Source organism: Ailuropoda melanoleuca, chromosome 19 (assembly GCF_002007445.2).
Source record: "Ailuropoda melanoleuca isolate Jingjing chromosome 19, ASM200744v2, whole genome shotgun sequence".
NCBI classification, from domain to species: Eukaryota; Metazoa; Chordata; class Mammalia; order Carnivora; family Ursidae; genus Ailuropoda; species Ailuropoda melanoleuca.
Genome location: NC_048236.1, coordinates 20737938 through 20765597, shown reverse-complemented (window position 1 = coordinate 20765597; position 27660 = coordinate 20737938).

Below are 27660 nucleotides of genomic sequence, written 5' to 3'. Positions count from 1 at the left end.
TTTTTTTTATTTCTTCAAGATTTTTTTTTTTAAATTTATTTCACAGAGAGAGAGAGCATGCACAATCAGGGGAAGTGGGAGAGGGAGAAGCAGACTCCGTGCTGAGCAGGGAGCCAGATGTGGGGCTTGATCCCAGGACCCTGGGATCACAACCTGAGCCGAAGGCAGATGCCCAACTGACTGAGCCACCCAGGCACCCCTAAAAAGATATTTCAACTATAAAATAAGAATAAGTTACTGTAAAAGGAAAATAATATAAAGGATGCTGTGAATTGAAAATATAAATTGTCAAAATAATAATTTAAACCTCAAAATAAAATATGATAAAATATGTCTTATAATGTAGGGCAAAGGCTGGGCAGTATGAAAAAATATAAGAGAGAAAATTGATCTAGAAGTGACATCTGACTACAGTAATCCAGGCAGGGATAATTGAGAAGACCAAAATTATCACAGAGGTCATATCAATGAAGTAGAATGAAGTATGCAAGTGATTATGCAGTAAATGATGCTTATTTTGTCATAAAAATGATCAATAATGTGTATATCTGTCTTTGAGACATAATTTACATACACAGTATATATAGAGCTTATGAAGAAATTATATGGATTTTGAAAAAAATGTATATATGCGTGTAACCTATCCCTGCCACGTTGTAAAACATTATTTGCCCTAGATGCTTTAGTGCCCCCTTACCAGTCAGCTTGAGCTGTACCTTACCCCCAACCAAATACTTACTCTTTGGATTTATACCATTATTTCTGTCATCGCTTGATACAGAAATTTACATAAAAGAGTCACAAAATCTATACACATTTGTGACTCTTACTCACCAAAATATTTTTGAGAATCTTACATGTTGTGGTATTAGTAGTTGATCCATTTTTATCATCAAACTGTATTCCAATGAATGAATAGCTACAATTTGTCCATTTACCTGTTGGTGGACATTTAGGTTGCTTTCAGTTTTCAGCTATAATGCATATAGCTTCTGTGATCATTCATGGTATACATATTTGTTTTTGTTTTAATTTTTCATGGATATAAATTTCTATTCTTATTTCTCTGAATAAATAAGTAGGATTTTTTTTGCATCTTAATTACCTAAGTGTTTAGTTTAAAGGAAACCACTAAAAATGTTTCCCAAGCCTCTATACCCTTTTACTCTTTCACCAACTATATATGGTAGTTTTGGTGGCTATCCATGTATCTTAGGCAATATTTGGTGACATCTTTATTTTTTCAAACCAGTTTGACTTGTAAAAGTAGCAGTGATATCTTGTTTTTATTTTTATTTTCCTAAAAATATAGTATGACTAACACATATTATCTTTATTTTTTATGAACTTCAAGAAGAATGATCCTAACAAAAAGGAAATATTCTTATTTTTTCTTATTCCATTAGTTGACACAAAATAACAGATTTTTATTTGTTTCATCTTTTCATGTGCTTATTGGCCATTTCAATGTCTTTCTTTTTGAAATGTCCATATAAATCTTTTGCCCACATTTTTATATGGTCTTTTATTATTGAGATGCATAGATAGATGACACATTGGTAGATAGGTTTAAATATCTAGATTTCAGGGAGCTAAAAAACTATCTTTGTCAGCTCTTATATTGCAAATATATCCTTTCAGACTATGACTTCTCTATTCATCTAATGACATTTTAGCATAAGTTTTTAATTTTGTTGAAATTTAATACACTTGGTCATGAAGCATTATTCCTTTAACATATTGCTGGGTTCAATTTGCTAATACTTCTTAAATATTTTGGTTGCTTGTTTATAGATATCTTAGTCTTTTTTCTTTTTTTTTTTCTTTTTTTTTGAGTTGGGGAGTTCTGTGTTTTTCAGGTTTGATATCAGTTTATGCTGGGCTCTTAAAATGACTTAGAAGTGTTAACTACTTTAAAAAAATGGTTATATAGTATTGACATTACTTCTTAAATAAATGATTGAAAAGATTTACCAGTGAAGATATTTGGGTCTGTAATGAATGAAAGTGTGTGCTTATGCATGTGTGGGTATGGAAGGGCAGGGTGATGGTAAAAACTTTTAATTAATATTTCTATATTTAACAAATTTAGTGATTTTCAGGTTTCCAATTCACTGTGTTGTCATTTTTATAAAAGTATGTCTTATAATTACACTATTTTATCTAAGTTATCAAATTGATTAGCATAAAGTTATTACTCATATACTGCTGTTATTAATTTTATGTCTATAAATTAATTTTAATGCAATTATTGATAGGTTTAATTAATATATTGGTATTTGTTTTCTCTGCTTTGTTTTTTTTATGCCTAGTTTTATTGAATCATGTACTTATACAATTGACTATTTCTTTTTAGCTGTATTATGCCTCTTAACATTATATCTATGTTATGTTAGAAGTTACAATATCTACCTTTATCTTATTATCAATGTTGAAAAGTATATTCAACTACTTTGTAAGTAATGTAAGAACCCTAGAGCACTGTGCTTTCCTTCCTCTACTCTTGCTCTTTTTGCTACAGTATTAAGTCACATCTGCATATAGTAGAAATTCAACAGTGCATATACTTTTTACTTTAAACAGTCAATAGTTTGTTATGAAGGTTTTAGTAGGTCTAAGTTAAATGTTCTTTTATATATACCTTTTACAAATTCTTCATTTTTCTCTGAAGATTTGGCTTTCTTATTATACACTTTGGGCTTGAAAACATTTTTTTCTTTCTTGTTTCTTTAACATATATAGAAACTCTAGACTGCTGGATAAAAATTCTCACATTTTCAATTTACCCTCATTTGGGGGAGATAACTTTTTGCTGGATGTAGAACAATTCTACACTGCCGATACTCTTGCACTACTTAAAAATGTGTTTCCAGTGTCCTCTGACCTCCATTGATTCTGATGAGAAGTCCTTTTTTCCTGTGGAGGCTTTTTAAGATTTTCTTTTCATCTTTGGTTTATAGCAGTTTGTCCATGATGTGTCTGAGTGTATTTTTCTTTCTGTTTATCATTTTAGGGGTTCACTTGATTTCTTGTTACTGGTGTTTGAGCTATTTCTTTTATTTCAGAAAATTTTTGAATAACTATGTATTTTTCTTCCTTTTCTCCTGGGATTTCAATTATACAATTATCATATCATTTGATATTGTCCTACAGAGCACTATGTGTTTATATCTTTTAATTGAATTGAGAAAATTTCTCTTCTGCTTTCTTTAAATTTACTGATTTTCATCTTTGCTATGGCCATGATAAGACTATCTCTGATATGATATTTTTCAGGAATAGCAGTATAGCATTTTTATTTAATTTTTTTATATTTTCCACCTCTTTGCTGAGAAAAAAATGCACACATATATCCTTGGCCTTTTCCACTAGATACTTTAATATAAATGAGCCCAATAACAGCAACATCTGAGCCATCTCTCATTCTGCTTATATCACATGTTTCTTCTCTTGATGTGGGATACATTTCCTTTTTTCTCTGTATTTCTTGTATTTTTAAAAAATGTTATATGAATCATCAAGTATTAAATAGTAGACACTATATTAAATTATATTTATACCCAGAAAATTTCTTTTTTCAGACTTCTTGTATTAGATAAAAGTTGCTGAGTCAACTTTATCTACGTAGGTAGACATAGCATTTTTGTTGTTTTAGATTTTTCTCATCACTGTATTTAAATTATTTCAGTGGGATCAGAAACTTTCATTGAAATTTTAAATCTGATAACCAGAGATATTCTAGAGATATGCTGATGTTATAAAGTCCAAGTACCAGCTTTAGAACGCACTATATTAGCTTTTCTTGGCACTTTGCTTTCTTACCCTGGTTCTGACATTTTCTCTCTCTTTCCTAATTTCTATTTCTTCTTCTCTTTTTCTGCTTTCCTTCCCTTCCCTCAGCCTTGGAGGACAGTGGCTATACTATCAATGTTCAAATGCCTGTGAGTGTTGTTCTCTCAGTTTTCTTCTCGAGCTTTAGCATGTTATGCACATTTATATATAGACACTGTATCTATCAAAAGTTGCGGTTTTGGGGCGCCTGGGTGGCTCAGTCGTTAAGCATCTGCCTTCGGCTCAGGGCGTGATCCTGGCATTCTGGGATCGAGCCCCACATCAGGCTCCTCTGCTGGGAGCCTGCTTCTTCCTCTCCCACTCCCCCTGCTGTGTTCCCTCTCTCGCTGGCTGTCTCTCTCTGTCAAATAAATAAATAAAATCTTAAAAAAAAAAGTTGCAATTTAAAATTGGATTCAGGGGACAGAGGAAAAGGTAGACATATAAGATCTCTGTTATACATAGGGGAGAAGTAGGAAGTACTGTGTAAAAGAAGAAATAATAAGAGCTGTCTTATATATTTAAAGTTCCAAGGCTAACTGAAAGAAGAAATAATGCAACTATTAAAATTTGAGAGAGATACTTAAAGAAGCAGATGAGTATTATGTAAGTAAACAAATGTATTATTTTTTATAGAGTAGACTAGATAGTGTCCACAGTTAATCCAGAAAAAAGATGAATATTTAAAATTTTAGAGGTTAAAAGAGAAAATGGCTAAAATTTTCACGCTTGGGGAGAAGCACTGATGATGGAATGGTGTGGGCAGGGAATTATTTCATATCATGAATAGTTCTTTATATTACCTGACTTATAAACAATCATACCAGGGGTATTTTGGTGCTTTTTACTATGAATTACAAAAACCAAAGGAGGAGTGGGCATTGGGAGTGGGCTATGGGGCCAAGTGAAAAACATGTTCCTTTTCTGGGCCAAAAAAGAAAAATGAGTCTTTGAACATGAGAACAGAGGTTTGCATTTACAGATCTGCCTTGTGATGTGGCTGAAATTGTAAGCCCCGGTGAAATGAGATCAGAGAAATTGAAGATAATGCCTGTTCTAGCAATGAATGTGCAGTATATCCTTAAGTTCAGAGAAAATAAAGTTTAATTCTCCAAACTTCTTTTTGAGAACCCCCAGGCAAATAAGATCAGAAAGAGAAAGAAACTGGTTTGTGATTGAAGTACCAAGCTGACTTGTATCAGTGATTTTTATATCTTTAATTTATTTTGGGCTTTCATAGGAAGATAAGAATTCTGTACAATAAAATGTGTTTATATGCAAACATAGGACTAGAATATCCTTTAGATAGGTGATGCTTCTCTTCTGCAATATCTAGCTAGGATTCAATGGCAATAGCTATTTGTTCTGCTTGAATTCTCTATTGTAGAGATGGTATGAATTTAATTAGAATGCAAACGTCAATGGATTGAGGTAAATACAGATGAGGATATCCAGATAAAATAGCTAATGATAATCACATGTATACAGAATGAATATCAAGAAAAAAGATATATAGACATGTTTCCATGAGAAAGATAACAGGACATTTGGAAAATAAGTTATAGTCAAAGGGTAATTTATTTAAATCAATGCAAATTAAACCTTCAACTCTTCACATGGATATGATACATAAATTAAGAATGATAGTAGTGCAAAGCTTATGTTTAGAGCTTACTTTACCCAAGAAAAATCTTTATCATTTCATCTTAGCTTTGAAACAACAGAAGCAGCTAGTACTAGGTCACTGCAAGTGAGTGACCCATGACAACTGCATAGTGAATTTGAGCTCATTTTCCTTCTGCCCACTGCCTGAAGAAAAGTGCTCTTTTGGTTTTCCCTGGTTCTAGGAGTAATAGGGAAGATAATTGGGATGTGTGTTTAGAATAGTATTAACACGCTGATGTCTTTTATCAGAAAGTTTTCAGTTATAGGGCGTAAAGGTTATTAACTAGAAGAAGTTATACTAATATCTACGAAAATGAGAATGTGCATTAACTTTCAGTAATGAGAATTTGTAAAGAATAAATGAAATTCTGGGGTGAAGGTGTTTACAATTTTTTTGGTAGAATTCATTTAGATGTTTCTAAAAAATAAGTAGATGGCACATAAAAATCCAGTGAGATCATGAAAAAGGCTAAGAGAGGCTTTAACTCTAATACTTGGTCTACACATTTTAATGGCTTCAGTGACCTAATGACATAGACTACACATTTAGGAAAGCACCCTTACTGCTCTGTTAACAAGTCATGTATTTTGACATTCTATCGTGTATAAGTGCGAAAGCTTTTCTAGTGCAATATTATCTTGATAATTTAAATCCCTTGAAGTAAGGAAATGCAAATTTCAGTTTCTTATAGTTAATTCTGTCTCACAGGACGCATTTTGCAACCCATTTTGAATATAAGCAGGCTTTAATTACTTTATGTTAAAAAACCATCTAAATACTGAACTTAACCTTAGAAATCCTGTAAGGGGTTTATATAACATTCATCTGGTGTTCTCTTAACCTAAGATAGCATGTGAGGCTGAGTCACAGAAGCTTTAGGTCATTCTGCGGCAGGAGAATCAAAGCTATGTGCCCTCTCGCTATCTTATAGTATTTCCCTGAAAAGTACCTCTTACAGTCATAGGTGAAGATATTGAAGTACTTACTATGATTTAAGTTTCCTAACACATTATGTTTCATAGAAGTCCGCAGGAGAATACAAGGTGGTGGTGTGTGTGGGAGGGAAAATGCAAAGAATTGAAGGAGGAGTATAGGAATGACAATGGAAATAGGAAGTAGACATGGGAGGGAAGTGGAATGACTATATAAAAGGTAATTGAGCAGTATTTATTGCCGCCATATGCTTGATTTTGCAGGTTCAGAAAGGTTATCCTATTTTATGCCATTTCTTCTTTTTTTATTAAAGATCTTATTTATTTATTTGAGGGGGGAGGGGCAGGGGGAGAGGAAGAGTGAGAATCCTCAAGCAGACTCCCTGCCAAGCATGGAGCCCTACATATGGCTTGATCCCACAACTCTGCGATCATCACCTGAGCCGAAAGCAAGAGTCAGACGCTTAACAGACTGATCCACCCAGGTGCCACTTTATGTCATTTCTTGATGTGCACTTCAGAATCTCTCCCCATTGTACATAGTGAAATCAACCTCATTCGTTTCACACACATATTAAAAATACAAAGTAGGATAGACTATGTAGATTTCTTCCACACATCATAAGGATATATTGTTTAATGAAAATTTATCTTGTTTTATCTATTTATCTTTCTACCTATGCAATAATTGAACCAAAATCAACATTGCTATTAATGGTACAAACTGTTATCAAATATATTGCAAGGCAATACTGCTCCCCTGAGATCTTTCTAAATGTTTACTAGAAAGAAAATTTTAGATAACCAAAATTAAGTAGAAAGACATCAGCATAAAGATTGGTGCTGAGAATTAAATATAAGGCAAAGATCCACGGAATATATAAATAAAATGGACTATTAAAAAGAAGCAATATTTTGAAAGTATGAAAAGGATATGATTTGAAAATATAGCCATCTTTATTGTCATCTATACATACATAAATATCAAGAAGGAGAATAGGTATAGCACATGCAAAAACTTTATTTTCAGTAATTCAGTGATGGTATTAGTAGTATATTACTATTCCAAGAGACCGTATTTAAAAAAAAAAGGGATTAAGCAAATGAGTAATCTGAGATATTCTTTTTTTTTTCATTATTCCTTCTATCACTGGAAATTATGGGAGATTTTCTGTGTAAATATTTGTGGAAGGAAGGAAATAGTGATATATTATGAAAGAGATTAAGTAAAACCCATATGGTCCTGGATTTGTACATCAGCCTAAAATTCTATTTTATATATATATACATATTTACACATATATAATATATATACACAGATATGTATATGTAAAATATATACAAATATATATACATATAATATATATATATATATTCCTAGGATTTCATCACTGAAAAGTTCTAGAACTAATAAGCAATGGTGGCAATGAACATTCATAGAGCCCAAACAGTGGTCATACTATATAATTTTCTATCAAAATATATTATTAGGTCTTTCTGAAGAAATTGTTGACTCAGGTTTGGGGCAGAAATGTTCAACATAAACATACATCTTGACATACTAGATAGAAATATCAAGGTATTAAATTCAACTAGGGTCACAAGAAAATAAAAACACAGGAGCCAACTTGGAGGTGTTCCCATTTGCCTATGATGTGACATTTTAAGCTTCAAAATGGATAAAAACTGCAATAGCATAGATTAAAGCCAACAAATATATTTAAATCTATGATATCATAATTATTAATTGGTCATTTTCAAAAGTGATAGGGAGCAAATTCATCATGTTGGACACTGGGAAAAAATCAAAGGACAGAATTAAGCATTATCCTACCCTATATACACTAAATCTTATTGACATAAATAAGAGAAGCAGGTCATAACATTATTCAAAATTATTCCAATCAATAAATGAAAACAAGAAGAAAAAAAAATAATACTACCATTTTTTGTCCACTCCCAATAATGAATAGACAGTCATTGAGGATTACTTGCTGTTCTCCAAAAATAGCAAAACCAGACATTTTATGTATCCTGCTAAATAAGCATAAAACCACCCAGAGTCTTGCAAAAGGAGATGAATCTATATCCCTTCAAGCCTCTATGCCTAGCTGCCAAATACATAGAACAGAGAAACACATGTCACTGCTACATGGGCGTGCAGTCAGAAAAACTCAGAAAATGTTATAAACCAAGATCTCCAAATACTCATGAGTTGGATTCATGACTGTGTGTTAGTTAATAATGTTTAATTTATTGTAGTCTAACCACAGGGCTAAGTGTCTCATAGGTTAAGTTCTGCCTCTTATCTTTCTTCAAAATTACCTTGACTGTTCCTCACTCTTACACTTTATGAATTGAAGATTAGCTTATCAAATTACTTGAATACTGAGGAGGAATTTCATTGACTTTTTAAATCATGGAACATTTTTCCATAAATTATAATAGTTACTCTGTTTTTAATGGTATCTTCATTAATTTTGTTCAGAAAGTAAAAGCTTTTTCATAACCTCATCTTTCTTAGATTTAGTTTTTGCTACTTTATGGGACATGAGTGAAGTAATTTTTAAGTTTTGTTTTTGTATTGTTCCTTTTGTCTAGAGATCCTATTGACTGTTGAATACCAATACTAATATACATCAACAGTCTTGCTAAACCATTTTATTAATACTAACAGTCGTTCATTGATTCTTTCATTTTCACTTTGTCTTCATTTCTAATTCTTGTGCCTTTGCCTCCCTCCCTCTCTTCCTTCTTTCCTTCCTTCTTCCACTTGTTTCTTTTCATTTTCTTGCTTTCTTATTACATTTTTGATGTAAAAATTATAAGACAATGTTGTGTGTGTGTGTGTGTGTGTGTGTGTGTGTGTATGCGAGAGCAAGAGATAGTAAGAGGAAGATTAGTGGTAGTCTTTCTAAAGATTATAGGAGTTATATTTCAGTGAAAAATAGTACGTGGCTTAGATTTCAATACTGTATAATCTTCATTGATTTCTACTTTCCTCGATTGACTCCTCTAAACAAGCAAAACTCTGCTTTCTTCCTCCTTTTATGGGTCCTCACTTATTTTACTATATTGTCAAATATTATCAATTATTACAGTTTTGGAATCAATTTTAATCAGGTTGTGGTAATTAAAAAATATTGCTGATTCAGTTTACACGTTTTTACTTTCAGCTTTGCACCATGGGACAATGGCCTATCATATTTTTTCTCTATTTTCAATGATTTGTTTTAGTGTCAAGGCATAATAGCCCTAATAAATTAATTGGTTAAGTCAATCAATCAATAAGTGATCCACTCTTTGTTATTTTCTAGAGAAGTCAAAAGACAAAAGATTATGTTGTTTTTTTTTTTCCTTGAAATTTTGGTACAATTTGCATTGAAATCATCTGGGCCTTTGTTTTAGTTTTCTTTCCCGTGGATAGACGTACCTCCTCAGAAGCACCCACTTTTACCAGTTTCTTTGCATTCCAGGGGTGAGAATGGAGAACCAAGCCCATGTCCCACCCTTTCTTTACTGATACTTGTGCCTTCTTTCCATACCATAAGTTTGCTCCCATGCATGCAGGTGATGATGCTAACCTCTGCCTGCAGAGATGTGGTCTGTTCACCTCCTTTTCCCCAAACAGCTGTTCACTGGCTACTTCTCGAACCCTCACATGTGCATAGGGCACAGCCCATATCTGGGAGGATGAGAAGAGACCCATGAAGTCCTCTGATTTAGAGTGGAGTCTTTAGGAGGTAAACATTTCTGGGGTCCTGAATAACAGATTTGTTTTGGAAGGAGGCCACAGGCTCCAGGTGGTCACCCTCATTGCTTCCTTCCCCTCTCGCATCCCTGCCAGCCCCAGTCATAAGGAGGGCAGCTCCGTAAGCTACATATGGGCTCCATAATACACAACCACTTGTTGTACTTTAAGGGTGCTATTAGGTAGAAGAGGAGTGTCTGAGTTAGACTGTGTGGGAACACTGAGAAATGTAAATGGAGGCACTGGTGTATGAAAACCAAAGGATGTTTTGAGGTGAAGTGGTAAACACATTAAATGCTGCAAATAGACCTAACAAATAAGAAAATAAGACTATTCATTGCCTTTTAATAACATGAATTGCCAAAGCTATTTCAGTGACATAATTAGGGTAGATTGTAATTGATTTTATGGCTTTTGCTATAATTACAGTATCTCTTAGCCACAGGTAATGCTCCTTTTCATGTTTAGTTGTATCTCAATTCAACCATATCAATCAATGGATCCTCTCCATGAGACTCGTAATAAAGAATTCTGTGTTTATTTTCATTTAGTTCAGATACTATGTCAAAAATCCTTATTTTGGGGTGCTTGCATGGCTCAGGTGGTTAAGCGTCTGCCTTCAGCTCAGAGCATGATCACAGGGTCCTGGGATCGAGTTCTGCATTGGGCTCCCTGCTCAGTGGGGAGTCTGCTTCCCCCTCTCCCTTTCCTGCTCCCCCTGCTTGTGCGTGCATGTGTGCTCGCGCTCTCTGTCAAATAAATAAACAAAATCTTAAAAAAAAAAAAAAAGTCCTTATATTGCTGTAACCTACCTAACACGGGGCTTGGCCCTTTTTTACTCTACAAATGTTTATTGAGTTAGTACCACTGAATAAAGGCATTTGTCTACTGTCAGTTTGATTGTCTACTATTGCTGAAGCAGTAATTTTTTATCATCATTAACTTGAAAAAAAATGTCTGGTTTGATGTATTATCTTTCAAGCTTAGGCATTGGTGAGCCAATTCATCTCAAATAGAAGGCTCCAGAAAGTCAAATTCTCAGCTGCTGAAGAAACAAGCTTATTGAGATAATTGAAAACAATTTCAAAGACTACTTGAAGTAAATCCTACGTACTTCAGTGGCTGAAAATTGAGAAAGATATCTCAGTTTATTTGTAGCATAAAAGAACATGTGAATGTCACTATTTTCTTTCTTGTCACTATATTTCTGGCAAGATAATACAGCAGTGACTATTAACAACCTGTTTGAGTCATTTTTGTCAACAAATTCATCATTTCCCCAAAATCGAGCACAAAAAATGGTTAATTTATACAATTCCTATTTCCTATTTTGGCTGTATCCAACTTAAGTTATACAACACTTTTTTCGCCTTTATCCTCTTTTTACCATTTAGTAAGAGTAACATAGTCCACAGTAGTATGAAGAGGTGAAAAGCATTCTCTTAATTTCTTTTACTACAGTCCTCTTTGAGTTTGCCATCATTGTCTAACAAAACAGCTGCCTAAAGTTATAAAATTCCTAGAGTGAGCTTGGAGAAGTGGGGGGTAGTGCAGGGGGACTAAACAAGAGCACAGATTTTACACCTTCTGTCCTATCACTGAAGATCACTGAAGTAAATTGGCTTTAGGATATCAGCTGTTTTTGGGGAGGTGGGTTGGCGGGTTTTGGTTTTTGTTTGTTTTGTCCTCCTTGAGCCAAACTTCACTGTACTAGGCAGTGGCTTTGAATTTTACTGGACTTGAACGCCTTATATCTGCACAGGACAAGCCCTAGAATGTGATTTTAATTGTTGAAGAACTGATTATAATCCAAAGAGTCGCTACCTTCAATCGGAAACTTTTTTTAGTATACAAAAATATTGCCAACTCTGAACTTTTTGGTTCTGATTTCTCATTCTAATGCCCCCTTTCCTTTAGAAATTTGTGTGTTCCCTTCTCATTTTGCTCCACCAAAGTTAGCAAATCAAAAATAGTATTACATTTTTTTAGTGCCCTTAACTGCCCACAAAGTTGGTTTTATGTCTTAACCAATGTTGGCGTTTTCTCACTATAACTAGTAAAAGCACTTTATAAGGATAACTTTTTTAAAACTAAAATAAATGTTAACTTTTTGTATCTATAATTTTTTCAATTTGTGGATCATAAGCTTCTCAAACTTTTTTTTCCTGTAAACAATGAAATAGACACCTACCCTTAAATTTTAGCACAGCTGGTAAAGATGTATACTTTTGCCTAACACATGGAAAAAATGCTATTTCTGTGCATATTCTGCAATTTCAGAATTTATAACAGACTCACTTACTAGTAAGTTTATTTTTCTAGAGAATTACTGTTCCTGGCAGCAAGGACAGTAGTTGATGATCCTATGCCGTTACTGAGACTATAATAATACAACTAACTGAGAGGCTAAATATTCACCTCAGTAGTTTTCCTAAGACATTCATATAAGTCTTTTCAAATATATCCTACTGAACAGTAAAGAAATAATAAAATAAAATAAAATAAAAAATTAAAAAAAACAAAACAAAACAAAAAAAACCCTTGATCATATAATTCAATAGTGAATGAAGTCAGGGTAGAGGGGCATTGACACCAGAGTTCCAAGGTCCAGAGGGGAGGAATGCTCCAAGGAAGAACAGAAGAGGGCCGAGAGTTTAGAGGAGCCAAGGCAATATAGAAATCTTTAATAAAACAAAACCAGTTCCTGCCTAAGTCATATGATTGACAACAGATATACTGTGGAGTCCTGGGTAAATTAAAGTACATTAACTAGACTTCAGTTAACAAGTTTTGCCACTTTAAAAGCAAGATAGGTTTAGCAAGTATATTTTGACAGTTTCAGTTCAGCTCAACAAATATTGATTAGTGTCCACTATCTATAGCAAAAGTCATTTTGTTTTTAGATAGAGGCAAGAACATCGAGGCTTTAAGTAGCCTTGCTACATACAAGTGTATTATGCATGCACGCTAAGTATGCGGGGGGTAGTTCGAAACATGACTGTGGAGTTCAAAATCAATGCAGCAGATGGAGAGAAAAATTTACAGGGGTTGGCATACCGATAGTAACTGTGGCCTCAAGACTGAATAATATCATGTAGGGCAGGTCTGTAGAGTAAAAATAATAGCAAACCTGGAGGCTTTTATATGCCTTCTTTTAAGAATAAGTTTAACCTTTTCATCTACCTCAATAAACCTAAAGAATAAAACGTTAGAAGGTGGAAGAGGGTCAGTAAAGTATCCTCCAGACTGAGAAAGCACTTTAAGACTGAAAAACAGCAAGCTACTCCATACCATTTATACAGAATTTCATTCAGGGTAACTTACCAAGGGTGAAAAAAGTCAGGCGACCGGTCCAGGTGGTACTCAGACGTTCTCTGCCCCCATTTCCCACAGCTATTCTCTGCCCCCTCCAGCCCCGGATGCTCAGCTTTTATGGAGCGAGGGGCATGGTGGTGAGGTCACAGGGTAGTGAACTAAAGTGGGGCCTTCCGTGCGCCAGCCATCTCTACTAATTATCTAAAGTGGGGATTTCTTTGTGCCAGTCGTCCCTACTAGTTACCTAAAATGGCGCCTTCTGTGCACCGCTTTAAAGATCAGAAGAAGCCTTCCCACATTCCAGTCAAGGACATACATTAACCTCCACGGATCTGGAACACGTAGCCTCGAGGGAGTTCATTGCACCGGCATGAGCAAGATGGAGGGCCAAAGATAGAATCACTGTTGTCAGCACTCCGACGTGAAATCACATACTTTAATATGTTACAAGAGTTTACCAGAGCAGTTTTCCAAGATGTGTGAACGTGTGCGTGTGAGGGTATGTTCCAGCTCTACGGGGTAGGATGTCTGTGTGTTAGAAAAAGAGAGAGTCTTACTTGGTATTTCTAATAGTCTCTGTAGTCATAACGAATGTGTATTTTCAAGGCTAAGAATCACTAATTAAAGAGTAGAGAAGAAAGAGGCTATAAAAAAAAAAAAAAGGACCAAAAAACACTAAGAAGAAATTCATGGGTCAGATGCTGTTCCTTAAAAAGAAAAAGACAGTTACTCCCGGCTTGGATTTTCTTTGTAGGCTCTCTTTCCATATGCTGGGGATCAGACAGCCCACATGAAAGGACTTAACAAATGTGAAGTCTGATAGTTTCCTCTCAGCATGGGAGGCTGAGTGACTACTTGTGTCTCTGGCCACTGATTTCCTAAAGAAACCAGTGAACATGGGGATAGTTAAGACAGCCAGGTATTAGATGTCTCCCTTTGGTTGATTTTTAAAATCCTGGAATCCTTTTTCTCTAAGTTTAAGAATTTCTCTGTACATTCAGGATTTTTAAAAATCAATTTTTTTCTTTAAAGATTTTATTTTTTTTTATTTATTTGAGAGAGAGAGAATGAGCAGGGAGAGCAGCAGAAGAAAAGGAAGAAGCAGTCTCCCCTTTGAGCTGGGAGCCGGATGGGGGGCTCAATCCCGAGGACGCTGGGATCATGACCTAAGCCAAAGGTGGACGCTTAACTGACTGAGCCACCCAGGTGCCCCTAAAATTCAATTCTTACAATTTGAGGATTTCTATGTTATCATTTGCCACCCTGGGCTCTTAGGGAAATTCCAATTTAATAACCACACAACCTAGGTATAAACAGGTTCTGGGATAAAAACCCATACTCCTGTTACATAGAAGATATGTAATAGGAGGTGGTTCTGATAATTTTACTGAAATATTTGATCTCTGTGCTTCCTTGTAACCCTTGTAACTCACTTACTCGGACACTTTCATGTTTGCTTCCACCTTCACTTGGGGGAATTAACATGGACAGGACAGTGTTGTATGAGCTTATCCTGGTGTATCCTTTGGAAAGCTTAAAGTATTGTCCCCTTTGCTACTTTTAGAAATTTTTCTAGTTTCCCCAGCTCTCTAAGAGCTAGAATTGAAGGACATCTTCTTATTACAATCCATCTACATGCACTCTAGACTTTCAAAATCATAACAAATACACAGAGTCTCATTTTTTGTAGTATCAAGGTACCGTTTCTTTAGTAGTAGGTTCTTAAATCTTTACAGGAAAGAACTACGACTGTGCTTTCCAAATACCCATAAAGTTGTTGCTAATACTTTCATTAATTTCAACTTATATTCATTTATATTAGCTGCTGAAACTATGGCAGGCATCACTCCATCCAGGTTACAATTCCTTTCAAAATTCCTTTGCCTTCCTTTCAAGTTCTCTTCAAAATTTTAATAACTGAATGAAGTTGTGGAAAATCATACTCTCATTTAAATTTTGAATGGAGTGTTCCACTAAAAATAGCCCAGCCTGGGGGCACCTGGGTGGTACAGTAAGTTAAGCATCCGACACTTGGTTTAGGCTCAGGTCGTGTCTCAGGGTCCTGATCTCAGTGTTGAGATCAAGCCCCCCCGTAGGGCTCTGAGCTCAGCATGGAGTCTGCTTAGGACTTTCACTCCCTCTCCCTCAGCCCCTCCCTTGCTCTCTCTCTCTCACACACTTCTCTCTTTTCTCAAATAAGTCTTAAAAAAAAAAAAAATAGCCCAGCCTGATCCAAGTAGTATTTGAAGATAGCTAAATATCTAGGCCTTAATTTTGAAGGAGCACCATTACTATTCTAGCCCCAGAATATTGAAGGGAAGGAAAAATTCTTCCTTTACCCTTTAAGTCTTCCAGCTCAACTAAGAATTATATTTACACGAGACAGGCTAACCAGAGAAAAAACAAAGTTTTATTACATTACACAGAGACCCAAATATAAAATTAAGACCTAAAAAAATGACCCAGGCAGGCAGTTTCTCTCTTTAAACAGAGACAATAAATTTGTGAGGAATTGACAAGATAAAGAAAATAGATGGTTAGGAGTTTTGATTAGTAAGAAATTCTAAATGGAATTTGGTCTGTGGTAGTAGATTAGAAAAATGGTAACAAAGTGTATTTGGACAGTTTTCTTGGCTTTAAAGTTTCTATCCCTGGTGATAAAGCATGTCTTTTTACTTAGTATAGCAAGGATATTTTTCACGTGGGAGATTTGTTTTCTGCTTTCAGGGGTACAGAAGAGTGTCCTTGCACTGGCTGTTTCTTAAGTAACTTTCTTTCAAATAATCAGTATAACAAAGTTGCTTATTTGGGGGCAGCCTGCCCTTGACCCTAGCAATATACATATTGAGAAAGCAAATACTTGAGGCCCTCCTTTCAAGTTTAGCAGAAACCCTTATTACTCATACGCGTCCATATTCTCCAGAGAAGTTTCAGTTTGCAAAAGGAACAGTACAGAAAAATTCTCAAGGGAAGTCTTGATAGAATTTACAGGGACCTGAGAGGCCCCTGGAGACTGATAGCTACACTGCAGTCAGGGATCCCTGTCCTATTTCACAAAGTATCAGTTTGTCTCATTATACTAAAGGAAACAAGGGGAAAGGTTTACATTGTGTTCATGATTGGGCCAAAGTTCTAAAATGAGTGTTATTTCTCAGTGGAGGCAATACCACCCCCTTGGGGAAGGTGAAAATATCTTATTATTTTTATGTATAAAGCACAGATATAAAGAAAATACATAAACAGCTACATACTGTATCTGTGACATTAAAATTTCATGGGAGGGATTAAAATAAAATATCTAACAAGCCTCCTTAGTAGGGTAGTAATGAAAAAAAGAAGTTTGACAAACCCTTCTCTATAGGATGCTTGTTTCAGCTGACAATTCTGGATGTTTTGGTTCCTTTTTATTCCATTCTGGTAAATTCTGGGGGTCTAGTTTGCCCCTGTTTGTGTAGAAAATATTTAAGCCTATTAGAAAGCATATCAGGGGTATCTTTGAAAAGCAATATTAAATAATAGATATATTAAAGCCATCTAACTATCTATCTATCTATCTATCTATCTATCTATCTATCTATCTATCTATTTGAAATGCCCTGGTTATCTTTATAGCTATTTAGATATAGTTATAGAGGGTCTAATTTCCCTAACTTATCTTATCTAAACATATTGTCAATTTCTTTGTCATGCAGTTTTTTGTTTTTCAAGCAAGTCATTTTTTTGTGGGTTGTTTTTTTTTTTTTTTTTTGGTACTTAAGCCATTTTTTTTATCAGCATGATGAACATCAACAATGGGCTTATATGGTCAGATTATACACTTAATTTAATTAATAAAAAATTAAGATCAGTACCAAAGTAATTCTTACTAGAGTGGACTATAAAGCAAATCATTTTGATGTGTCCTGTTTAACTTAGCCATTTTCACGCATCTGACCATCTCCCATCTAGATACCAGGATGCGATGAGATGTAGGAGTGGCGTTAAGCTGCCATTTTGCATGTATATTGCCAATCCTAAAAGCCGAATATTAAATAAATTGTTAATTATACAGATTTAAAATGTTTTCTCATTAAAATAGCTGCATCAAGGTCCTATGAACTCAAGGAGCACGCTCTATTTTTTTTTTTAAGATTTTATTTATTTATTTGACAGAGATAGAGACAGCCAGCGAGAGAGGGAACACAAGCAGGGAGAGTGGGAGAGGAAGAGGCAGGCTCATAGCAGAGGAGCCTGATGTGGGACTCGATTCCATAACGCCGGGATCACGCCCTGAGCCGAAGGCAGACGCTTAACCGCTGTGCCACCCAGGCGCCCCATATTTTAGTTAACTGTTTTCAGTGTTACCATCTAGAGGAAAGCAGGCATCTTTAGGCCCATAAACAAATAAAGACAATAGCATTTGGGAAGTGCCATAGCAGGGGTATACACAAAGGACAGCTACAGCACAAAAAGGGATAAATAAAAAGGCTTGTCACTGAGTCTCAAAAGTTGAGTAGAAAATTTCTTGATGAACGAGGGATTAAAGGGCATTCCTATTAGGGGCAAATATGTTCCTTCTATGGAGGAAAACACACACACACACACACACACACACACACGCACGCACCTCTACCATGAAGTAAAAAACAAAAAAGTTGTCTTATTCCTGAAACTGTAAGGAGTTCAGAATGGTGGAAGCAGAGAGACTAAGGGTCTGATATACTGGTTGGGAATTAAGAAGGTGGGAAAAGCCGCGAGAGCCTTTGACTGTTCTGTAAGTGTTTAAGGTTCTGTGTGCGCGTGTGTGCGCGCGGCGCGTCTCTGCATGCGCACGGTCGTGTGTTTGTTTCTATAGGCGTTGGGAAACCTACAATAGTTTTTAGTGGTGAATGGGCCTCAACACATTTCCTTCAAGAACCATACCAGTCTGTAGCGTGATGAGGAATACATTGAAATTAATGACCAATTGGTCATTAATTCATTGATAATTAGTTAGATAATCCCTGATTTGTGGCTGACATAATAGGGTAAATATGTCCAGGGGACAGTAGTATTTTGTGTCTCAGTTTTAGGAAAAAGTTTTATGATATTCAACCTTTAGGTGGTAATTTCAGGAAAGAGAATGGATAAAGCCACCCATAGAAAACACACAGAATAAGATAAAAGGCAGAATAACAGATCAATAAGGAGTTTGTCTAATTAAAGCACGTGGGGGTAATGCTGACATAAGGCATATGGCATTTGCATAACAATTTACATATCTTAAATTAGAGTTCTATAATTTCATTATATTTTAATAAAAGAAATTTACAAAATATTATTATTTTAAGTAACTATGAATTAGGGAATGTTATGATCCTGTGTACTCTTACTGGTTGTAAGATCTGTTTCTGAGGAGGTATAGAGACATCCTAGGTTGATGCCACTTAACATTTTCATAATAACAAAATTTTTTACTTATTTGGGTAGTCCTGCTTTAATGTAAACCAACTCCATCCAGAATGCTCAGCCAGGGCTGGTGCTGAGTTCACTCACAGTATATATTAGAAACTACGCCTGCTCCTTCCACATGTTCTTTATGCAAAAGGTATTGCAACCCATTTTTTTCAGATAACGGAGTGCCTTCTCACTTCTCCTTGGGCACTGCTCCTCAGTGCCTCAAGGATGTCTATACTCCCCCTTCAAAAAGAAGCAACTTCGAGGACTCAAAAGTGGTTTGCTCTCTTTCAAATGACTAGAGAGATTTCTTAGTGTAAAGTAAAATAAAAATAAACAAAACCAAAAGGACAACCACGTGTTTAATCTCTGGCAGGCTCTAAGAAACTCAGCTGATCTAACATGTCCTATGTTTTAGTCACCAGACTTGGAACTCAATGTAGATTTTGATTGATATAACTTTCTTAAATTCTCTGAACCACAGTTTACTTATCTATAAATAAATGTATTACCAACTGCTCTACTTACATTATACAATTCAAGTAGTTTGTGACGCATTTCTATGACAGTACTTTGTAACAAACAGATCACTATCAAAATATTAGGAATTATCACTATTAAACTCAATAAGTATTTTATATTCTAGCTCCTACAGCTCTATCAGTACTTAGCATACTCTTCATTTTCCCATTAAAAAAAAAAAATGCGTAGGAGCATGACTGTCTTTAATGAAGCTGGAATCCTATGGATAGTTAGCCACTTTTAATTTATTCTACAAAATTTGGGTCTTTATAATAAAATCCTATTTTTAATTTTATGATGTTGTGACAGTATCTGTATTTCAGATGCTATTCATATTCATGAATCAATTTGCATACCATTTACCATTCCCCTGCTTTGCTACACTTGTGATATGCTATCTAAATTACCAGCTCAATTTTCAGAATGTTGTAAGTGTGTAGTTAGAGGCAATGATATGCAGTAGCACTTACACAAAGAAATCAAAATATTTTCAGAGACACAATTGAAGCATCTCATGCTAAGGGATTTGTAGTGCTTTCATATCTAAGTCAGTTTCTTTCGACTGTAGGTGTTATGCAAAATCAGATTGCCTAATAATTTGAAAATAATGCTTAGTATTGCTTTTTCACAATGTCTGACTCTTTCTATTCAGTCCCCTTTAACTTTTGTTCTCATTAGTATGGTCTAAGCAGATTTTAAAAAATCTTCTTTTCTCAATCTATTCTAAAACTGGCTTATTGAATATAGAAGATTAGTGAAGAGAGGAAGTGTATTCTAAAAATACAGGGTCCGCAAATCTTTGACCAGAAAGCATCTTTAATTTTTAATTTTCAGTTGTATTATTTTATAGGACATCTCCTTCATTTTTGCTATCATCTACAATTCAAGAAGTTCAAAGATGAAATGATTATTGTTCTCTAACATAATCTGCTCTTTCCTATCATGATGGATATCATCCAAGCACCCCTGTCAAAACTGTGAGTTAGTCTAGATTCTTCCCTTTCCCTCATTGCCCCCGACCTCTATGATCCCATCTAATGCTAAGTGATCACACCTGTAAATATCTCCCAAGTCATTCCCCTTTCTCCACTCCTATTACCTTTGTCCTAGTTTGAATTAATTAGTACTCTCAACTGCCACATGGCCTTCAGTCTTGCAAACTTTATTAGGTTTTTTGCATTTAATAAACTTTATTTTTTTTGGTTTTAGATTTACAGAAAAATTGACCAAAAGTACAGAAAGTCCCCTACCCCACCACCTCCACCCCACAGTTTCCCCTATTACTAACATCTTGCATTGGTGTGGCACATTGATATAATTTATGAACCAATATTGCTATGTTATTATTAGCTAAACTACATAGTTTACATTATTGTTTACTCTTTGTGTTGAATAGTTTCTTTATTTTGATTTTGGCAAATGAATAATGTCATTTATCCACCATTACAGTATCATAATGAATAGTTTTGCTGCCCTAAAAATCCACTGTGCTCTATCTATTCATCTCTCCTTCTTTTATTCCCAGTCCCTGGCAACCAGTGATCTTTTCTACTATCTCTGTAGTTTTGCCTTCTCTAGGATGTTGTATACTTGAAATCATTCAGTATGTAGCCTTTCCAGATTGCCTTTTTTCACTTATTGATATGCATTTAACGATTCCTCCTTGTATTTTTGTGGATTGATAGCAAGTACTCTTACTCATTTTTGTTTCATTTTGTTTTGTTAACATTGAATAATATTCCATTGTATTTAGATGTGTCACAGTTTGTCCATCCACCAATGAATGACATCTTTGTTGCTTCTAAGTTTTGGCAATTATCAATGAAACTTCTGTAAATGTTTGAGTTCAACAGTTATATGAATATAAGTTTTCCGCTCATTTGGATAAATACCTAGGGGTGTGATTGTTAGATCCTATGGTAATAGTATGTTTAGTTTTCTAAGAAACTACCAAGCTGTCTTCCACAGTGGTTGTGCCATTTGGTATTTCCACCAGCAACGTATGAGAGTTGCTATTGTTCCATATCCTCATTAGCACTTGATGATGTCAGTGCTTTGAATATTAGCCACCCAAATAGGTATATAGTAGTATCTTCTTGTTGTTTTAATTTGCAGTTCCCCAATGGAATATGATATTGAGCATCATTTCACATGATCATTGACTATCTTCTTTCATGAGGTGTTTGTTAAGATCGTTACCCACTTTTTCATTGTTTGTTTTCTCATTGTTGAATTTTAAATTTTCTTTGTATTTTGGATACAAGCCCTTTATCAGATATTTACTCACAGTGTGTGGTTAGTCTTTCATTTTGTTAACAATATTTTTAAAGAGCGAAGTTTGTCATTTTAGTGAAGTTCAATTTGTCAGTTGTTTCTTTAATGGATATTGCTCTTGGTGCTGTATTTAAAAGCAAATCATTATAATTATACTGGAATTTAAATAAATAAATAAATAAATAAATAAATATAAAAACAACAAACACACACCCCCCCCCGCCCCCAAACAATAAGGTCATCACAATGGCCATGCTGGCTTAAAAGCAAATTGCCAAACCCAGCATTGCCAAACCTATGTTATATTCTAGCAGTTTTGTAGTTTTGCATTTTACAGCTAAGTCTATGATCCTTTTGGAATTAAGTATCATGAAAGAAGTAAGGTCAGTGTCTAGATTTATTTTTTGCATGTGAATGCCCACTTGTTCCAGCAACATTTGTTAAAAATGTTATCATTTTCCATTTGATTGCCTTGCTTGTCAAAAATGAGTTGACAATATTTGTGAAGATCCATTTCTGTGCTCTCTATTCTGTTCTATTGATCTATTTGCCTGTTCTTTCACCAATACCACTCTGACTGTATGGATTACTATAGCTTTATAGTAAGTTTTGAAATCAGGCAGTGTCATTTCCCTGACTTTGTTCTTCTTCTTCAATATTGTGGTGGCTATTTTGGATCTTTATCCTTTCCCTATAAACATAAAAGTCAATTTGTCAATATCCACGAAGTAACTTGCTGAGATTTTCATTGGGCTTGCATTGCATCTATAGATCAATTTGGAAGAGCTGACATCTTAATAATATTACTAAGTCTTCCTATCCATGAACATAGAATAGCTCTCCGTTTATTTAGAACATCTTTGATTATCTCTGACTTATATTTCATTTTTCACACCAGCACCTTAGTGTGCCTCTGGAAATTTGTATATGATGATACTATTTTAAGTTCCTTTTTGAGTATCCCTGATCTTAAGCAAAGTTCGAGTTTCTCTCAGATTCTGAAATTTGTTGCTTTTCAGCATCATCCTCTAATACTCTTCTCTTTATAGTTTATTGCCCAGCAGAGCTGATATGTTTAATTTTCCATAATGCAATGTTGGCAGATGCTTTGAAATGCTCTGAATAATTTTATCCCTCTTTACTCTTGACTATTATTTATTTAAAAGGCTGAAAAAAAGTTTTTATTCCTAGACTTTTTTTGAACCTAAAAAAACAATATCATTTAGATACGTCTAATACACTTCGTTGGAACTTTGCTGAAGTTTCAATGAAAAATGTTTACTTCCTAATAAAAGACATAAGTCTCACAGGAAAAAAAAAATGGATATGATGTCTGGAGCTCTGGTAGCCATCTTACAACCATGACAAGAATAGTTAAACAATAATAAATAAACTAATCCAACATTTTAAATTTGTGCAGTTGTTGAACCAACTGTATAACTGCTTATATTTCTTGATGCAAATGATAAATAACCTCATGATTTAAATTCCTGTTAGTCAGGCTTTCTGTTAAATGCAGCTAAAAGAACTCCTAAATGATTCATGCACCATTTTGTTTGTGAATGTGTGGATGTCATGATCTCTGCCTACAATGAAACTCTATTTGTCTTTCCTAAGTACTTTAACCTATACTTCAAAATTCAACTCAGTTGTCATGTTCTTTACAAAATTCACTCTGATTCCCCTACAAGATGGAGAGAATGAATCATTTCCTACCTCTTGCCTCTTTTATAGTTCTCTGTTTATGTGCAAATCTGTCATATTAGAATTCTTTGTAAGTAGGGATCTATTTTATTTACTTTTGAATCATCTCTTCTAGGATAATATGATGTATAAAGTGTTATTATTTGTCAGTGTTTGTATCAAAGCATATTGTTCTTAATGAAACTTATTTAGACTTTCAACTTTAGAGCAAAATCAACTAAATGAATAAGTTTATGTTTGATATTTTTCACTAATAATTACTGGAATCTTGATATGTTTCTATTTATTAGATCTTAATAAACACTGAATCTTATACATATCTTAGATATCCATGTTTTTTAATGTTTCCAGGTTTTAACTAATGACTCAATTTCTTCAAATAGAAACATATAAAATAAAATGATAAAAGAAACTCATAAAATAAAATTAAATGATAAAATTTTATTCAGTAAATTTTAGTTTTAGTTCAAAAAACTATCTATATAAGCTAATTCTGATTGGAACACAATTGAAACCAAATGATTACACTGAATTCATGAAAGGGATTATCTCATAAATTAAAAAAACAATACTTCTTAGTACCAACTTTTTACTTATAAAAAATCATTGTACAAACTTAGAAAATATGGACAAAGGAATTTAAAAAATACATTCCCGTACTATCAAGAGAATGAGAACACATTGCTCTAATTATTCTGTAGAATCATTGGTCTGTCTATTTCTGGCTTTTTAATGCATAGATTGATTTTTTAAACAAACACAGCACCACCCTATACATATTCTATAACCTGCACAATTTACGTAAAAATGTATGTGAGCGGGGCACCTGGGTAGCTCAGTCAGTTGGGCATCCACCTCTTGATTTCAGCTCAGGTCATGATCTCAGGGTCAGGAGATCAAGCTCTGCATCAGTCTCTGTGCTTGAGTCTGCTTGAGGTTCTTTCTCTCCCTCTCTACACCCCCCTTCCTGCTCATGCTCTCTCTCTCTCTAAACAAATAAAATGTTATAAAAAAATACCTATATGATGAGTATATTTCCACATCATTATATATTTTTCATAAGATTTTAATAACTTTCTGTTTTTAAATAATATCTGACTTACTGAAAAATTGCAAAAATTGTACAGAAAATCACCGTATATACTTCAACCAGCTTCCTCTGTTGTTAACATCTTTTATAGCTACAGCAAGGTTATTAATACTAATGAATTATCATTGACTAATACCATTAAATAAACATAAGCTTTCTTTAGATTTTACCAAGTTTAGGTTTTAGGTTTCACTAGTTTTTCTCACTAATATTCTTTTTTGTTGTTGTTTCTAAGTCCAATCTCGGATTACACCTTGCATTTAGTTGTTATGTACAGGCTTATTTTTAACATTGCCTTCATTATTTTCTACTTCATGGCCCAATATGGTAAGGGATAATAATGAGAGACTGCCTTTATTGAATACTTTCTATGGTCCAGACACTTTTTTAAAAACTCACAACAATCTCCCATTTTATAATTAGGGATCCTGAGGCACAGGAAGATCACATACATGATAAAAAAATCAATGGCCAGCAATTGTCAGAGCCAATATTTGAACCCCAGTGGTCTAGTCTTCAAATCCATGTTCCTTATTACTTACTAATAATAGATATTTATACGTGTGTAAATTTCCCCCATGTGAAGAATACAGCCATTTACAATCTCCACCTAAATATTTATATATCAATGATTATTTGCTGATAGTAAATTCCCAGAAGCAGAATTTTTAAGTCAATTTCAATGTGACAATTAACATTTCAGATTAACATTTTATTTTGTTTTTGTAAAATAAAAAATTGATAACAATATTTTCCAACATGCTTATTTGAATTCTACATCTCTCAAACTCAGTAGGATGATACTAATTCCAAAAGCAGAAATAAACCATTAGTCTGACCTAGTTTCTTTGAAGATATAGAGGCCTACACATTTACATACTTTCCCTAACAACACCTTGACCATCGATAGCATAAGTTTCAGTAAATGCAGCATATTTTCTCTATATTCCCTGATAGAGTGATGGCCAAAATTGTCTGCACAAGATGTTGTTCCAAGGCTGATTTGGTAAGTTATTTCACAAGTAGCTTGGCTATGAGCATGGGAGTATACTAATGTGATTGTGTAGTCCTATTAACATCGTGGTGAGCTACTATAAAATATTGTATTAGATAGCATATCTAAAATATCTGTATACAGTGACTTAAAATATTGTACTTGTTGCCACTAGTTCTATTATTGTTCTTATTTCTTTTTTTGTATTAATATTTTATTATTGTGACTAAAGTGACCATACATTACAGAATTTAGAGCCAAGAGAGGTATTTTGTGAATCCCTGCCTGTGGTAATGGCAAAGCAAGGTGACAAAGAAAAGAACTGCTGACAAGAGATAGTTAGGACGGGCCTCTAGACTGAACAAGTATGATGTGCTCACTGACATCCTGAGATCTCAGGGTGTCTGGGTAGAGATAAAAGGTATTAGGAAGTGAAGTGGACAAAACAGACACTTTATCTACTCCACCATTTTGTCAAAGACTGCTTGTAGAGAGTTTAATTCGGTAACTGTTTTTAAATTTTTGGTAACCTTAAGGCAGATTAAATAAAAGATTGAGTCAATTAATACATAGCCAAAACATGTAAGGAACCCAGTATGTGTCTGTAGAGATATAGATAACCAAAAGGTAATATAGAGAGAGAATATTAATCCTTTATCAGGTATAGGAATTGCAAGTATTTTGTCCTATTCTTTGGGTCGCCTTGTACTCTGTTCATTTTGTCTTTTGATGCAGAAATTTGGAGTTAAGTATATCTATTTTTTCTTGTGGTGTCACAGCCAAGAAGTCCATCCAGATGCAGTGTTATGAAGTTTTTGCCCTATGTTTGGCATTTTCTTATCACAACTGATGAAAACTAGAAGCAACCAAGTCCAGTGTCAGTTATTTAGCTTTCCCAGAGCCTCTGGTTATAAAGATTGCCTTTTTCCTATTTTTTTAATGTTTTTTTATTATATTATGTTAGTCACCATACAGTACATCCCTGGTTTATGATGTAAAGTTCGATGATTCATTAGTTGCGTATAACACCCAGTGCACCATGCAATGCGTGCCCTCCTTACTACCCATCACCAGCCTATCCCATTCCCCCATCTCCCTCCCCTCTGAAGCCCTCAGTTTGTTTCTCAGAGTCCATAGTCTCTCATGCTTCATTCCCCCTTCTGATTACCCCCCTTTTCTTTATCCCTTTCTTCCCCTACCGATCCTCCTAGTTCTTATGTTCCATAGATGAGAGAAATCATATGATAATTGTCTTTCTCTGCTTGACTTATTTCACTTAGCATTATCTCCTCCAGTGCCGTCCATGTTGCAGCAAATGTTGAGAATTCGTTCGTTCTTATAGCTGAGTAATGTTCCATTGTATACATGGACCACAACTTCTTAATCCAGTCATCTGTTGAAGGGCATCTCGGCTTCTTCCATGATTTAGCTATTGTGGACAATGCTGCTATGAACATTGGGGTGCATATGGCCCTTCTCTTCACTACGTCTGTATCTTTGGGGTAAATACCCAGTAGTGCAATGGCTGGATCATAGGGTAGCTCAATTTTTAACTTTTTAAGGGACCTCCACACTGTTTTCCAGAGTGGCTGTACCAACTTGCATTCCCACCAACAATGTAGGAGGGATCCCCTTTCTCCACATCCTCTCCAACAATTGTTGTTTCTTGCCTTGTCTATCTTTGCCATTCTAACTGGCGTAAGGTGGTATCTCAGTGTGGTTTTGATTTGAATTTCCCTGATGGCTAATGATTTTGAACATTTTTTCATGTGTCTGTTAGCCATTTGTATGTCTTCATTGGAAAAGTGTCTGTTCATATCTTCTGCCCATTTTATGATTTGTTTATTTGTTTCTCGTGTATTGAGTTTGAGAAGTTCTTTGTAGATCTTGGATACCAGTCCTTTATCTGTGGTGTCCTTTGCAAATATATTCTCCCATTCCGTGGGCTGTCTCTTAGTTTTTTTGACTGTTTCCTTGGCTGTGCAGAAGCTCTTTATCCTGATAAAGTCCCATAAGTTCATTTTATCTTTTATTTCTCTTGCCTTTGGAGATGTGTCGTGAAAAAGGTTGCTCTGGCCGATGTCATAGAAGTTGTTGCCTATGTTCTCCTCTAGAATTTTGATGGATTCCTGTCTCACATTGAGGTCTTTCATCCATTTGGAGTTT